A 17,517-nucleotide genomic window follows, 5' to 3' on the forward strand; every position below is an offset into this window, starting at 1 on the left:
GACTCCTATGGGAGCCGGGCTCCGTCCTCAACGTCAACTGCTGGTAAGCTGTCCGGACTCCTATGGGAGTCGAGCTTCGCCTTTAACTTTGATTGCAGGGAGACTCCGCCCGAGCTCCTACGAGAGTCGGGTTTCGTCCTCAACTCCAACAGCTACAAGCAGACTTCGTCCGGACTCCTACGGGAGCCGGACTCCGTCAACAACTTCAACCGCAAGTGGACTCCGCCCGGACTCCGATGGGAGCCGGGCTCCGCCCTTGACGTCAGCTACCGGTAAGCCTTGTCCAGACTCCTACGGGAGCCGGACTTTGCATCTGATTTTGATTGCAGGGGATTCCACCCGGACTCCCACGGGAGCCGGGCTCCACCCTCTACCCCAACCACAAGGAGGACTCTGCCTGGACCCTTACGTGGGGTCAGACTCCGACCACAGCCAAACTTCAGCCGACAAATCTGCACTTCCAGGCCACAATCACGGCCACGATTCTGCTACACTTCCTGCGGCAGATTCCGCGCAGCTCCACCACTCCCTGACAGGCCGCAGTAACGATCGCAGTGCTGCTCCACTCCCTGCGACGGATCCCACGTGGCTCCATTACTACCTGACAGGCCACGATAAACGACCGCGATCCTGCTCCACCTCCTGCAACGGATATCGCGCGATCCTTCCATCCGCTGGCAAGTCACGACAACAAACGCCGCCCCACTTCACGCGGCAAACTCCACGTGGCACGCCCCAGTGATAGCCACGTGTCCATTCCACTATTCTTCGCAGCTAACTCCACCTGACCCTGGGTAGCCCACTGCCAGACGGTTACAAATGTCGCCATCAATCTGTTGCCTCCTCCGTCTATAAAAGGGGGACCCAGATACGTTATTCTATAAGCTCATTTCTCATCTCAAAACTCTGCTAAATTCTCTGTTCGAGCACTCCATTCTTGTTGAGGCAGAGAACTGACTTGAGCGTCGGAGGGTCTTGCCGGAGCAACCCCACCTCCAGTTTAGACTTCCTTTGCAGGTCCCGACGGTGACCGCGGCTTCCCCGACTCCAGCTTCTCCGGCGCAAACAGATTTTTGCACCAACAGGATTGGCGCTAGAGGAAGGGGTGAGCCTTCGCGGTATCCTTGTTCTTAAAGGAGTGTTCAACGGAGCCGCCTCTGATCGTCTCTCCGACACCCACTCCTAATTTTCCCCCGCGAGATCCACGCTCGATGCCTCCACGCAAGGCATCCACACGACGATCCACGGCCTCCGCGGCCAGATCTCAGGCTCCGGCCTCCCCTCCTATTTCCCAGCCTCCTCCTCCTCCTCCGGCGGCGATGGTCGGCGCGGAGCAATTTGACTTGCTGGCACAGCAGGTCAGAAGCCTCATCGAAGCTGTGCAAGCAATGCAGCAGCAGCAACCGCAGGCATCGGCGCACCCGGAAAGGGCATCTCCGGAATGTCAGAACCCGGCGGCGGGGCGGGCCACCTGGGCCAGCCGCCCCATTCTTTCCGGGGAAAACAAATCCGAGGGTAGAGAGCCCTCAATCAGACCACGACTCCACCCCTGGAAGATCCCTGCCCCCGCTCTGCCAGAGGACCCTCGAGACTCGAAGTCGAGAGGATTTCCTGGACCGGAGGCTCCAGGAGATGAACCGACGGATTGAAGAACTCCGCCACGCACCCCCCGCTCATGGTGAGGATATTTGTACTGACCCTCCCTTCTCTCAAATGATCATGCAGGAACCGATCCTGCCAAACTTCAAGCTCCCCCAGTTCGAAAGCTACGACGGGACTTCAGACCCGGTTGATCATCTGGAGGCCTTCCGGACGATGATGCTGCTTCACGGCGCTCCTGACGCCATCTTATGCCGGGCTTTCCCGTCTACTTTGAAGGGAGCAGCGAGGAACTGGTACTCGGCTTTGAAGTCGGGCACCATCTTTTCCTTCGATCAAATGAGCCACCAATTTGTGGCCCATTTTGTCAGCAGCCGGCGCCCCCGGAAGGGTTCGGAGTCCCTCATCAACATCAAGCAGAGGGAAGGGGAGTCCATACGGGCCTACGTCAACCGCTTTAACATCACGGCGTTGGAGGTCCGGAACTTGGACCAATCAGTTGCCATGGCCGCCCTGAAAGGTGGCCTTCAGAAGAATGATCTTTTGTTCTCCCTGGAGAAGAAGTACCCCAGGGATTTTGCCGATTTACTGGCTCGGGCTGAAGGATACGCCCGAGCGGAAGAAGCCTTCAAAATGAAGGACGAAGAGACAGCAAGGGAGCGTCAAGCGGGAGATTCGAGTAAGCCCGCAGTTGAGAAAAGACCAAAGGAAGCCTGGCCACGTTCCCGATCCCCTCCTGGACATAAGCGCGCCCATGCTCCACCCCGGGCATGCAGGCAGAGAAGCCCGGACCGCGGGGTTCGGCGGGGCTCCCCACCAGGAAGATTTCGCAAATACGCCCCCCTCAACGCCTCGAAGGCCCAGGTACTAATGGAGGTCAGGGAGCAGCTCCCTAGGTCGGAGAGGATGCGCACACATCCCGGGAAGCGCAACCCCAACAAGTTCTGCCTCTACCACCGCGACCACGGCCATGACACCGAAGAATGCATCCAGCTCCAGGACGAGATCGAGGAGCTCATTCGACGAGGTCGACTCGACAGATTCATCCACCGCAGGCCTGAGGGTAGAGGAGACCGGCCAAGAGCCCTCCCATAGCCTGAACTGCAGAGAAGGGAGGAGCAACCCGGAAACCGGCCTCCCATCAGGACCATCGACTCCATCACCGGAGGGCCTCAAGGAGGAGCGGGAAAACTATAAATATATCACTTACGATTTCACCTTGAATCTACTTTCCTTTCTACCTAACGTGCCCTTCCCACCTGGCATGGATTTATTATGACTGGATATGATCCCTCCAAAAATAAAGCCATGTCAGGAATAGGAGGAGAACCTCGTCCTGACATGAGCAAAGTCAAAGGCCCGGTTCTCTTAGACCGGATGGAGGGAGAGGCCTTACAACACCCTAATGCGCCCCCACAGCCATGTCAGGAATATGAGGAGAACCTTGTCCTGACATGAGCAAAATCAAAGGCCCGGTTCTCTTAGACTGGATGGGGGGAGAGGCCTTACAATGCCCTAATGTGCCCCCACAGCCATGTCAGAAACAGGAGGAGAACCTCGTCCTGACATGAGCAAAGTCAAAGGCCCGGTTCTTTTAGACCGGATGGGGGGAGAGGCCTTACAACGCCCTAATGCGCCCCCACAGCCATGTCAGGAACAGGAGGAGAACCTCATCCTGATATGAGCAAAGTCAAAGGTCCGGTTCTTTTAGACCGGATGGGGGGAGAGGCCTTACAACGCCCTAATGTGCCCCCACAGTCATGTCAGGAACAGGAGAAGAACCTCGTCCTGACATGAGCAAAGCCGAAGGCCCGGTTCTTTTAGACCGGATGGGGGAGAGGCCTTACAGTGCCCTAACGCGCCCCCACAGCCAGGCTGGTAACGAGGAGAGAACCTCACACCGGCTCGAGCAAAATGGAAGGCCCGGACTCCTACGGGAGCCGGGTTCCGCCCATATGGAAGACTTCACCCGGACTCCTACGGGAGCCGGGTTCCGCCCGCAAGGAAGACTTCACCCGGACTCCTACGGGAGCCGGGTTCTGCCCGCAAGGAAGACTTCACCCAGACTCCTACGGGAGATGGGTCCCGCCCGCAAGGAAGACTTTACCCGGACTCCTACGGGAGCCGGGTCCCGCCTGCAAGGAAGACTTCACCCGGACTCCTACGGGAGCCGGGTTCCGCCCGCAAGGAAGACTTCACCCGGACTCCTACGGGAGCCGGGTCCCGCCCACAAGAAAGACTTCACCCGGACTCCTACGGGAGCTGTGTTCCGCCCACAAGGAAGACTTCACCCGGACTCCTACGGGAGCCGGGTTCCGCCCGCAAGGAAGACTTCACCCGGACTCCTACGGGAGTCGGGTTCCGCCCGCAAGGAAGACTTCACCCGGACTCCTACGGGAGCCGGGTTCCGCCCGTAAGGAAGACTTCACCCGGACTCCTACGGGAGCCGAGTTCCACCCACAAGGAAGACTTCACCCGGACTCCTACGGGAGCCGGGTTCCGCCCGCAAGGAAGACTTCACCCGGACTCCTACGAGAGCCGGGTTCCGCTCGCAAGGAAGACTTCACCCGGACTCCTACGGGAGCCGGGTTTCGCCCGCAAGAAAGACTTCATCCGGACTCCTACGGGAGCCGGGTTCCGCTCGCGAGGAAGACTTCACCCGGACTCCTACGGGAGCCGGGTTTCGCCCGCAAGGAAGACTTCACCCGGACTCCTACGGGAGCCGGGTTCCGCCCGCAAGGAAGACTTCACCCGGACTCCTACGAGAGCTGGGTTCCGCCCGCAAGGAAAACTTCACCCAAACTCCTACGGGAGCCGGGTTTCGCCCGCAAGGAGGACTTCACCCGGACTCCTATGCAAGCCAAATTTTGCCCCCCAAGGAAGACTTCAGTCGGGCTCCTACGAGAGTCGGGCTCCATCCACGACTTCTGCAGCGAGGGCTAATGGTGGCGAAACTTGGCCGGCTAACAAGATCAGATGAAAGGAAAAAGCCCCCTCCCAATGATGTCAACATCGGGCAAGACAGATGGCAAGAAAGGTTCGGCAGACAGCGATATTAGTGCAGCGCGTGGACGAGGTAGCGCAAAATGCTCTTTTTATTTCATTTCCGATATACACACTACAAAGCCAGGAAGGCCAAGGAAAGGAGGGCAAAACGACAAAAAGGAAGTAACTACATGATAAGACAGAAAGACAAAAAGAGCTCTAAGGAGGCCCTGCTCCCTCCGACCTAGAGATATCTATTCCGTCCCTCAACCAGGACTGCCTCAGATTCTCTATTTCTCCTTCTAGCTCTTCCCTCATTCACAGTGCGTCCTGGAGCGCCCGACGAAGTTGCTGGCTCTCAGCCTCCGCTTCTTGACGTCTCTTCCTCAAAACTTTGGACTCCGCCTCCGCGTCTGCGACGGCCCGCTGCTCAAGTGCCAGTTGGATCTTCACTTATTGCAGCTCGGCTGACTTCTCCCCGAGGGAGACAGAAATCCCTTCAACAGTGCCTCTCAGGGCTTGGAGCTCTTCAGAATCTTGGGCGGAAGTAAGCTGCGCCCTGTTAGCCAGCTGCCTCTGGAGACGAACGACTTCATCGGCCGCCGTCCGGAATCTCCCTTTATACTCTTCCACCTGCCGGCGCCAGCTGGCCCGCTGAACGTCATGGCTCATCTCGGCGTCCTGAAGCTGCTTCTGAAGGTCGGAGACCTTCTGCGACCACTTCTGTTCATCATCGACCCGGGCCAAGAGCCGAGATGAATTTTCTTCCAGCTGGCCGATCTTCCTCTTCGCAGCTGACAGTTCCACCTTAAGGGCGCTGATCCTGGCTTCTTGAGCCCAAATACGGTCGCTGGTGCTCTTCTTGCACTCCTCGAGTTCCTTTGCGAAGTTCGCCTTCCTCCGGCTGTAATCCATGATCGCCTTCACATGGAGACTCCGAAAGTGGGCGGCCTCAGCGGCGGCTTCAGAATGGCCTTCTCTCGATTTGCAGAGTTCGCCTTCCATCTTCTTCAATTTCTTCGTCAGGTGAAGGACCTCCTTTTTCAACCACTGGATTGTCGATTTCAGCGGGACCCCCAGGGGCAAGGGGAGTGCTTCTGCAGGGCACTGCCATCGGAAGGCAAAAGCATCAGGGAACGACTCATTGCAAAGAGAAAAGCAGAAAGAAGGAGGAGGGGGAAGGAGAAGCCATCCACAACAAGAAGTTCGACTTTATTGATTGAATAATTGTGAAGACAAACAGAAAGGAAATATTGCGACAAAATAAGGGCACAAGATCAGAGGTCTCAGACCTCAGGGGCGGGAGGTGGAGAACCCGACACGGGGGGTGCGACCGCAGTGGCGGCAGACGAGGGCCCGGCCTCGTCTTCGGACTCCTCGAGGAAGCCGAGGTCGAGCTCGGGGAATTTGCTGGCCACCTTCTCTTGGCAGAGCTCGAACCCCTTGGTGAATGCCTCTTGGCCGAACTGGACATTCAGGTCCCTCATCTCTGCGGAGGCCTTGAATTCCTCCACCGCAAGGGCCCTGGCCTCCGAGACCAGGACCGGAGTTTGCTCGACCAAATGGGCGACCTCGGCCTCCGCCTTCCTCGCCGACTCCTCCAAGATCTGCCTCTCCTCCTCCCGGGCCTACTTCTCTCTTTCCAGGGCCTCCTGAAGGGCAGCTACTTCAGCCGACTTCGCTTGGAGGCGGGCAACCTCGGCTTGGCAGCGTTCCTCCGCCTAGAGGATGTCCCTCCTCATGCGGCTCACCGCCTCGATATAGGTGAAGAGCTGGTGCCCAATCTGCAAGGACGGATAGAGAATTACGACAGAGGCCGAGTGACCGTCTAAATAAAGATCCGTTTACCTCGAGGAAGGACCCCAAAGAGTCCCAAGCCCGCTGCTCAGGATCGGCGCGGTCGATCCTCCCCACGACGTCAGACAGGATGCAGCCGTCGATCAACCGCCTGATCAAGTCCCTATCGTTGAAGGGATTCTCCGATCCCTCCTCGGAGCAGACGGACTCGTCTACAGCAGCTCGGTGGCTACTCACCCTGCAAGCCACCGATTTCGTCCTCCTCCCCGCAGCGGGCGCCTCCGTGGGGCGAAACCCCGGAGCGGGGGCCCCAGTCGGTGGGCTCCTCGAGGAGGCCCGGGGGGCCACTGGCTCGGCATCTGAAGGAATGTCGATGGCCGGGGCCGTCTGGACGGGCGCAGCCAAGCTCGTCTCCTCCGCCCTGGCCCTCTTCGCCGATCCGGAGGCCGCCGCGCCCTTTCTCTTCTGAGCTCTCATGCCCCTGGCGAGCATCCGCGTTGCTTCGGTGTCCATTGCTAAAAAAAAAAAAGAAAAAAAGAAAAGAAAGAGAAGAAAGAAGAAAAAGGGGAAAAAGAAGCAACACCGATCAATCAAGAGTCAAAAAAAAAAAAAAAAGAAAGAAAAAGAAGAGAGTGGGAAGGAAAAAGAAGTAAAGAGAAGAAGAAGAGGAAGGCAAGAAAAGAAAAGATAAGACGAATACTCGCTGGATCCTGGGGGCTCAGGCCGATGTTGAAAAGAAGCTGCTCCCTCAGAAGATTAGGAAGGGAAGGAGCGGGATAAGTTAGAAGCTTCTGGGCGGCCTGGAGGTCGTCCTCCCCCAGGCTGGGAGCCCGACGGATGGAATCCCTCAGAGAACCCCAAGGGGGCAGGCCCAGTTCCAAGGTCGGGCAGTGGACGAAGAGGTATTTCTCCTTCCAATTGTGAATCGAAGAAGGGGCTCCTTTCAGCAACCCCTTCTTACCAAACTGGGGGGAGAAGTACCACCAGTCCTTCGCCGAAGGATGGCGTTTGAAGGTATAAAAATGCCTAAACAAGGAGAGAGACGGTTGAACCTCGAATATGTGGCAGAGGGAGAGAAACTCTATCAAAAACCTAAAGGAATTCGGAGCCACGGAAGCGAGAGAGATGTCCAAGAAGCGGAAGAAAGCAGCGACAAAGGCAGGAAGCGGAAGCCAAAGTCCGGCAGGGAACGCTTCCTGATACAAACAAAAGCGACCGGGAGGAGGAGTGCTGGCCCGGTCAGAGGGGCCAGATAGCTCCAGGTCGTACTCCGGAGGAACCCCATACTGAACCCTTATCAGAAGGAGTTCCTCCGAAGTCGAGGAACATGGAATAATGCCCGATGCGAAAACCGAGCGAGGCCCAGCCCCGGATGCGGGTTCGTCCACAGAGACAGGGACCTGGGGGTTTGAAGCAGAAGAACTCTCGGAACTGCCGGGAGCAGAAGAGCCAGAGGATATTTTGAGTAGTTTCGAAGGGAGGATCTAAAGGACCCTAAAAAGACGGACCGAAAGGGGAACGAGAGGCCGAAGACTAACTCGGAGGGATACACAAAAGTAATGATGAGAAAAGAAGCCCCTAGGCGGTGAGAGGAAGGTTGGCACTAACCTATATTACTCTGAGGGACCTGGGGGACGAAAAATGGGAGGCGCCTACGGCTCGAGAGGACGCTCACTAAAGCAGGGCTCTCGAAGAGAAGACAGACACCAGCGAAAACTCAGGAATGGAGTAGGATGCCTAAAGGAGGGAGGACGGGTTTAAATAGACCCTGGGATCCGACGCCATAATGATCGCGAATCCCCCAGGCCAGTCCGCATCCGACACGTGTCCCACTCCCCCTGGCAGACGGCTAAAAGCGGCTGACGGTTGGCAGGATCATAATTATGCCGTACCTAGGCCAGAGTACCTGTGGGAATTTTGAAGCATCCCCTCGTACCGCTCCAATTCGAAAAGACTCCGGCACGCACACATTTAATGCCAAAATATCTGGAGACGGCAGTGCGCAGGATTCGAAGGGACGGTTTCGGCTGTGCCCATCTCTCTCTCTGTACTTCCTTCGTTTGAAATTCAAACTCGGAAGTAGGGGGACTGGTGTTGGGTATAAAATACTCACAGTCAAAGTCCTCAGTGGAATCGACTACACGACAACTTCACCCGAACTCCTACGGGAGCCGGGCTCCGTCATCGAGGGCTGCAACAGCTTCAGCCGCAAGCAGACTCCGCCCGGACTCCTACGGGAGCCGGGCTCCGCCGCCGACATCGACTACAGGACAGCTTCGCCCAGACTCCTACGGGAGCCGGGCTCCGTCCTCAGCGTCAACTGCTGGTAAGCCCCGTCCGGACTCCTCCCGGAGCCGGACCTCCCCTCTGACTTTAATTGCAGGGAGACTTCGCCCGGACTCTTATGGGAGCCGGGCTTCATCCTCGACTCCAACAGCTTCAGCCGCAAGCAGACTCCGCCCGGACTCCTACGGGAGTCGGGCTCCGCCGCCGACATCGACTACAGGATAGCTTCGCCCGGACTCCTACGGGAGCCGGGCTCCGTCCTCAGCGTCAACTGCTGGTAAGCCCCGTCCGGACTCCTACGAGAGCCGGACTTCGCCTTTAACTTTAATTGCAGGGAGACTTCGCCCTGACTCTTATGGGAGCCGGGCTTCATCCTCGACGCCAACAGCTTCAGCCGCAAGCAGACTCCGCCCGGACTCATACGGGAGCCGGGCTCCGCCGCCGACATCGACTACAGGACAGCTTCGTCCGGACTCCTACGGGAGCCGGGCTCCGTCCTCAGCGTCAACTGCTGGTAAGCCCCGTCCGGACTCCTACGGGAGCCGGACTTCGCCTTTAACTTTAATTGCAGGGAGACTTCGCCCGGACTCTTATGGGAGCCGGACTTCATCCTCGACGCCAACAGCTTCAGCCGCAAGCAGACTCCGCCCGGACTCCTACGGGAGCCGGGCTCCGCCGCCGACATCGACTACAGGACAGCTTCGCCCGGACTCCTACGGGAGCCGGGCTCCGTCCTCAGCGTCAACTGCTGGTAAGCCCCGTCCGGACTCCTACCGGAGCCGGACCTCCCCTCTGACTTTAATTGCAGGGAGACTTCGCCCGGACTCTTATGGGAGCCGGGCTTCATCCTCGACTCCAACAGCTTCAGCCGCAAGCAGACTCCGCCCGGACTCCTACGGGAGCCGGGCTCCGCCACCGACATCGACTACAGGACAGCTTCGCCCGGACTCCTACGGGAGTCGGGCTCCGTCCTCAGCGTCAACTGCTGGTAAGCCCCATCCGGACTCCTACGGGAGCCGGACTTCGCCTTTAACTTTAATTACAGGGAGACTTCGCCCGAACTCTTATGGGAGCCGGGCTTCATCCTCGACGCCAACAGCTTCAGCCGCAAGCAGACTCCGCCCGGACTCCTACGGGAGCCGGGCTCCACCGCCGACATCGACTACAGGACAGCTTCGCCCGGACTCCTACGGGAGCCGGGCTCGGTCCTCAGCGTCAACTGCTGGTAAGCCCCATCCGGACTCCTACGGGAGCCGGACTTCGCCTTTAACTTTAATTGCAGGGAGACTTCGCCCGGACTCTTATGGGAGCCGGGCTTCATCCTCGACGCCAACAGCTTCAGCCGCAAGCAGACTCCGCCCGGACTCCTACGGGAGTCGGGCTCCGCTGCCGACATCGGCTACAGGATAGCTTCGCCCGGACTCCTACGGGACCCGGGCTCCGTCCTCAGCGTCAACTGCTGGTAAGCCCCGTCCGGACTCCTACGGGAGCCGGACTTCACCTTTAATTTTGATTGCAGGAAGACTCCGCCCGGACTCTTATGGGAGCCGGGCTTCATCCTCGACGCCAACAACTTCAGCCGCAAGCAGACTCCGCCCGGACTCCTACGGGAGCCGGGCTCCGCCGACAACTCCGACCTCAAGTTGACTCCGCCCGGACTCCTATGGGAGCCGGGCTCCGTCCTCAACGTCAACTGCTGGTAAGCTGTCCGGACTCCTACGGGAGCCGAGCTTCGCCTTTAACTTTGATTGCAGGAAGACTCCGCCTAGACTCTTATGGGAGCCAGGCTTCATCCTCGACGCCAACAACTTCAGCCGCAAGCAGACTCCGCCCGGACTCCTACGGGAGCCGGGCTCCGCCGACAACTCCGACCTCAAGTTGACTCCGCCCGGACTCCTATGGGAGCCGGGCTCCGTCCTCAACGTCAACTGCTGGTAAGCTGTCCGGACTCCTACGGGAGCCGAGCTTCGCCTTTAACTTTGATTGCAGGGAGACTCCACCCGAGCTCCTACGAGAGCCGGGTTTCGTCCTCAACTCCAACAGCTACAAGCAGACTTCGTCCGGACTCCTACGGGAGCCGGACTCCGTCAACAACTTCAACCGCATGTGGACTCCGCCCGGACTCCGATGGGAGCCGGGCTCCGCCCTCGACGTCAGCTACCGGTAAGCCTTGTCCAGACTCCTACGGGAGCCAGACTTTGCATCTGATTTTGATTGCAGGGGATTCCACCCGGACTCCCACGGGAGCCGGGCTCCACCCTCTACCCCAACCACAAGGAGGACTCCGCCTGGACCCTTACGTGGGGTCAGACTCCGACCACAGCCGAACTTCAGCCGACAAATCTGCACTTCCAGGCCACAATCACGGCCACGATTCTGCTACACTTCCTGCGACAGATTCTGTGCAGCTCCACCACTCCCTGACAGGCCATAGTAACGATCGCAGCGCTGCTCCACTCCCTGCGACGGATCCCACGCGGCTCCATTACTACCTGACAGGCCACGATAAACGACCGCGATCCTGCTCCACCTCCTGCAACGGATACCGCGCGATCCTTCCATCCGCTGGCAAGTCACGACAACAAACGCCGCCCCACTTCACGCGGCAAACTCCACGTGGCACGCCCCAGTGATAGCCACGTGTCCATTCCACTATTCTTCACAGCTAACTCCGCCTGACCCTGGGCAGCCCACTGCCAGACGGTTACAAATGTCGCCATCAATCCGTTGCCTCCTCCGTCTATAAAAGGGGGACCCAGATACGTTATTCTATAAGCTCATTTCTTATCTCAAAACTCTGCTAAATTCTCTGTTCGAGCACTCCATTCTTGTTGAGGCAGAGAACTGACTTGAGCGTTGGAGGGTCTTGCCGGAGCAACCCCACCTCCGATTTAGACTTCCTTTGCAGGTCCCGTCGGCGACCGCGGCTTCCCCGACTCCAGCTTCTCTGGCGCAAGCAGATTTTTGCACCAACAGCGACGTTGGAGGTCCGGAACTTGGACCAATCAGTTGCCATGGCCGCCCTGAAAGGTGGCCTTCAGAAGAATGATCTTTTGTTCTCCTTGGAGAAGAAGTACCCCAGAGATTTTGCCGATTTACTGGCTCGGGCTGAAGGATACGTCCGAGCGGAAGAAGCCTTCAAAATGAAGGACGAAGAGACAGCAAGGGAGCGTCAAGCGGGAGATTCGAGTAAGCCCGCAGTTGAGAAAAGACCAAAGGAAGCCCGGCCACGTTCCCGATCCCCTCCTGGACATAAGCGCGCCCATACTCCACCCCGGGCACGCAGGTAGAGAAGCTCGGACCGCGGGGTTCGGCGGAGCTCCCCACCAGGGAGATTTCGCAAGTACGCCCCCCTCAACGCCTCGAAGGCCCAGGTACTAATGGAGGTCAGGGAGCAGCTCCCTAGGCCGGAGAGGATGCGCACACATCTCGAGAAATGCAACCCCAACAAGTTCTGCCTCTACCACCGCGACCACGGCCACGACACCGAAGAATGCATCTAGCTCCAGGACGAGATCGAGGAGCTCATTCGGTGAGGTCGACTCGACAGATTCATCCGCCGCAGGCCTGAGGGTAGAGGAGACCGACCAAGAGCCCTCCCACAGCCTGAACCGCAGAGAAGGGAGGAGCAACCCGGGGACCGGTCTCCCATCGGGACCATCGACTCCATCACCGGAGGGCCTCAAGAAGGAGCGAGAAAACTGTAAATATATCACTTACGATTTCACCTTGAATCTACTTTCCTTTCTACCTAACGTGCCCTTCCCACCTGGCGTGGATTTATTATGACTGGATATGATCCCTCCAAAAACAAAGCCATGTCAGGAACAGGAGGAGAACCTCGTCCTGACATGAGCAAAATCAAAGGCCCGATTCTCTTAGATCGGATGGGGGGAGAGGACTTACAACGCCCTAATGCGCCCCCACAGCCATGTCAGGAACAGGAGGAGAACCTCATCCTGACATGAGCAAAGTCAAAGGCCCGATTCTCTTAGACCGGATGGGGGAGAGGCCTTACAACGCCCTAATGTGCCCCCACAGCCATGTCAGGAACAGGAGGAGAACCTCGTCCTGACATGAGCAAAGTCAAAGGCCCGGTTCTTTTATACCGGATGGGGGGAGAGGCCTTACAACGCCCTAATGCGCCCCCACAGCCATGTCAGGAACAGGAGGAGAACCTCGTCCTGACATGAGCAAAGTCAAAGGCCCGATTCTTTTAGACCGGATGGGGGGAGAGGCCTTACAATGCCCTAATGTGACCCCACAGTCATGTCAGGAACAGGACGAGAACCTCGTCCTGACATGAGCAAAGCCGAAGGCCCGGTTCTTTTAGACCGGATGCGGGGAGAGGCCTTACAGTGCCCTAACGTGCCCCCACAGCCAGGCTGGTAACGAGGGGAGAACCTCACACCGGCTCGAGCAAAATGGAAGGCCCAGACTCCTACGGGAGCCGGGTTCCGCCCACAAGGAAGACTTCACCCGGACTCCTACGGGAGCCGGGTTCTGCCCGCAAGGAAGACTTCACCCGGACTCCTACGGAGCCGGGTCCCGCCCGCAAGGAAGACCTTACCCAGACTCCTACGGGAGCCGGGTTCCGCCCGCAAGGAAGACTTCACCCGGACTCCTACGGGAGTCAGGTTCCGCCCGCAAGGAAGACTTCACCCGGACTCATACGGGCGCCGGGTTCCGCTGGAACCCGGCAAGGAAGACTTCACCCGGACTCCTACGGGAGCCGGGTCCCGCCCGCAAGGAAGACTTTACCCGGACTCCTACGGGAGCCAGGTTCCGCCCGCAAGGAAGACTTCACCCGAACTCCTACGGGAGCCGGGTTCCGCCCGCAAGGAAGACTTCACCCGGACTCCTACGGGAGCCGAGTTCCGCCCACAAGGAAGACTTCACCCGGACTCCTACGGGAGCCGGGTTCCGTCCGCAAGGAAGACTTCACCCGGACTCCTATGGGAGCCGGATTCCGTCCGCAAGGAAGACTTCACCCGGACTCCTACGGGAGCCGAGTTCCGCCCGCAAGGAAGACTTCACCCGGACTCCTACGGGAGCCGAGTTCCGCCCGCAAGGAAGACTTCATCCGGACTCCTACGGGAGCCGGGTTCCGCCCACAAGGAAGACTTCACCCGGACTCCTACGGGAGCCGGGTTCCGCCCGCAAGGAAGACTTCACCCGGACTCCTACGGGAGCCAGGTTCCGCCCACAAGGAAGACTTCACCCGGACTCCTACGGAAGTCGGGTTCCGCCCGCAAGGAAGACTTCACCCGGACTCCTACGGGAGCCGGGTTCCGCCTGCAAGGAAGACTTCACCCAGACTCCTACGGGAGCCGGGTTCCGCCCGCAAGGAAGACTTCACCCGGACTCCTACGGGAGCCGGGTTCCGCCCGCAAGGAAGACTTCACCCGGACTCCTACGGGAGCCGGGTTCCACTCGCGAGGAAGACTTCACCCGGACTCCTACGGGAGTCGGGTTCCGCCCGTGAGGAAGACTTCACCTGGACTCCTACGGGAGCCGGGTTCCGCCCGCGAGGAAGACTTCACCCGGACTCCTACGGGAGCTGGGTTCTGCCCGTGAGGAAGACTTCATCCGGACTCCTACGGGAGCCGGGTTCCGCCCGTGAGGAAGACTTCACCCGGACTCATACGGGAGCTGGGTTCCGCCCGTGAGGAAGACTTCACCCGGACTCCTACGGGAGCTGGGTTCCGCCCGCGAGGAAGACTTCACCCGGACTCCTACGGGAGCCGGGTTCCACCCACAAGGAGGACTTCACCCGGACTCCTACGGAAGCCAAATTTCGCCCCCCAAGGAAGACTTCAGCCGGGCTCCTACGAGAGTCGGGCTCCATCCACGACTTCTGCAGCGAGGGCTAATGGTGGCGAAACCTGGCCGGCTAACAAGATCAGATGAAAGGAAAAAGCCCCCTCCCAACGATGTCAACATCGGGCAAGACAGATGGCAAGAAAGGTTCGACAGACAGCGATATTAGTGCAGCGCGCAGACGAGGTAGCGCAAAATGCTCTTTTTATTCCATTTTCAATATACACACTACAAAGCCAGGAAGGCCAAGGAAAGGAGGGCAAAACGACAAAAAGGAAGTAACTACATGATAAGACAGAAAGACAAAAAGAGCTCTAAGGAGGCCCTGCTCCCTCTGACCTAGAGTTATCTATTCCGTCCCTCAACCAGGACTGCCTCAGATTCTCTATTTCTCCTTCTAGCTCTTCCCTCTTTCGCAGTGCGTCCTGGAGCGCCCGACGAAGTTGCTGACTCTCAGCCTCCGCTTCTCGATGTCTCTTCCTCAAAACTTCGGACTCCGCCTCCGCGTCTGCGATGGCCCACCGCTCAAGTGCCAGTTGAATCTTCACTTGTTGCAGCTCGACTGACTTCTCCCCGAGGGAGACAGAAATCCCTTCAACAGTGCCTCTCAGGGCTTGGAGCTCTTCAGAATCTTGGGCGGAAGTAAGCTGCGCCCTGTTAGCCAGCTGCCTCTGGAGACGAACGACTTCGTCAGCCGCCGTCCGGAATCTCCCTTTATACCTCTTCCACCTGTCGGCGCCAGCTGGCCCGCTGAACATCATGGCTCATCTCGGCGTCCTGAAACTGCTTCTGAAGGTCGGAGACCTTCTGCGACCACTTCTGTTCATCATCGACCCGGGCCAAGAGCCGAGATGAATTTCCTTCCAGCTGGCCGATCTTCCTCTTCGCAGCTGACAGTTCCACCTTAAGGGCGCTGATCCTGGCTTCTTGAGCCCAAATACGGTCGCAGGTGCTCTTCTTGCACTCCTCGAGTTCCTTTGCGAAGTTCGCCTTCCTCCGGCTGTAATCCATGATCGCCTTCACATGGAGACTCCGAAAGTGGGGCGGCCTCAGCGGTGGCTTCAGAATGGCCTTCTCTCGATTTACGGAGTTCGCCTTCCGTCTTCTTCAACTTCTTCGTCAAGTGAAGGACCTCCTTTTTCAACCGCTAGATTGTCGATTTCAGCGGGACCCCTAGGGGCAAGGGGAGTGCTTCTGCAGGGCACTGCCATCGGAAGGCAAAAGCATCAGGGAACGACTCATTGCAAAGAGAAAAGCAGAAAGAAGGAGGAGGGGGAAGGAGAAGCCATCCACAACAAGAAGTTTGACTTTATTGATTGAATAATTGTGAAGACAACAGAAAGGAAATATTGCGACAAAATAAGGGCACAAGATCAGAGGTCTCAGACCTCAGGGGCGGGAGGTGGAGAACCCGACGCGGGGGGTGCGACCGCAGTGGCGGCAGACGAGGGGTCGGCCTCGTCTTCGGACTCCTCGAGGAAGCCGAGGTCGAGCTCGGAGAATTTGTTGGCCACCTTCTCTTGGCAGAGCTCGAACCCCTTGGTGAATGCCTCTTGGCCGAACTGGACATTCAGGTCCCTCATCTCCGCGGAGGCCTTGAATTCCTCCACCGCAAGGGCCCTGGCCTCCGAGACCAGGACCGGAGTTTGCTCGACCAAATGGGCGACCTCGGCCTCCGCCTTCCTCGCCGACTCCTCCAAGATCTGCCTCTCCTCCTCCTGGGCCTGCTTCTCTCTTTCCAGGGCCTCCTGAAGGGCGGCTACTTCAGCCGACTTCGCTTGGAGGTGGGCAACCTCGGCTTGGCAGCGTTCCTCCGCCTGGAGGATGTCCCTCCTTATGCGGCTCACCGCTTCGATATAGGCGAAGAGCTGGTGCCCAATCTGCAAGGATGGATAGAGAATTACGACAGAGGCCGAGTGACCGTCTAAATAAAGATCCGTTTACCTCGAGGAAGGACCCCAAAGAGTCCCAAGCCCGCTGCTCAGGATCGGCGTGGTCGATCCTCCCCACGATGTCGGACAGGATGCAGCCATCGATCAAACCGCCTGATCAAGTCCCTATCATTGAAGAGATTCTTCGATCCCTCCTCGGAGCAGACGGACTCGTCTACAGCAGCTCGGTGGCTACTCGCCCTGCGAGCCACCGATTTCCTCCTCCTCCCCACGGCGAGCACCTCCGTGGGGCGACCCCCGGAGCGGGGGCCCCAGTCGGCGGGCTCCTTGAGGAGCCCCGGGGGGCCACTGGCTCGGCATCTGAAGGAATGTCGATGGCCGGGGGCCACCTGGACGGGCGCAGCCAAGCTCGTCTCCTCCACCCTGGCTCTCTTCGTCGATCCGGAGGCCGCCGCGCCCTTTCTCTTCTGAGCTCTCATGCCCCTGGCGAGCATCCGCGTTGCTTCGGCGTCCATTGCTAAAAAAAAAAAAAAAGAAAAGAAAGAGAAGAAAGAAGAAAAAGAGGAAAAAGAAGTAACACAGATCAATCAAGAGTCAAAAAAAAAAAAAAAAGAAAAGAAAAAGAAGAGAGTGGGAAGGAAAAGAAGTAAAGAGAAGAAGAAGAGGAAGGCAAGAAAAGAAAAGATAAGACGAATACTCGCTGGATCCTGGGGGCTCAGGCCGATGTTGAAAAGAAGCTGCTCCTTCAGAAGATTAGGAAGGGAAGGAGCGGGATAAGTTAGAAGCTTCTGGGCGGCCTGGAGGTTGTCCTCCCCCAGGCTGGGAGCCCGACGGACGGAATCCCTCAGAGAACCCAAGGGGGCTGGCCCAGTTTCAAGGTCGGGCAGTGGAACGAAGAGGTATTTTCCCTTCCAATTGTGAATCGAAGAAGGGGCGCCTTTCAGCAACCCCTTCTTACCAAACTGGGGGGAGAAGTACCACCAGTCCTTCGTCGAAGGGATGGCATTTGAAGGTATAAAAATGCCTAAACAAGGAGAGAGACGGCTGAACCTCGACTATGTGGCAGCGGGAGAAAACCCTAATCAAAAACCTAAAGGAATTCGGGGCCACGGAAGCAAGAGAGATATCCAAGAAGCGG

This window comes from Elaeis guineensis, chromosome 5 (genome assembly GCF_000442705.2).
Source record: "Elaeis guineensis isolate ETL-2024a chromosome 5, EG11, whole genome shotgun sequence".
Lineage (NCBI taxonomy): Eukaryota > Viridiplantae > Streptophyta > Magnoliopsida > Arecales > Arecaceae > Elaeis > Elaeis guineensis.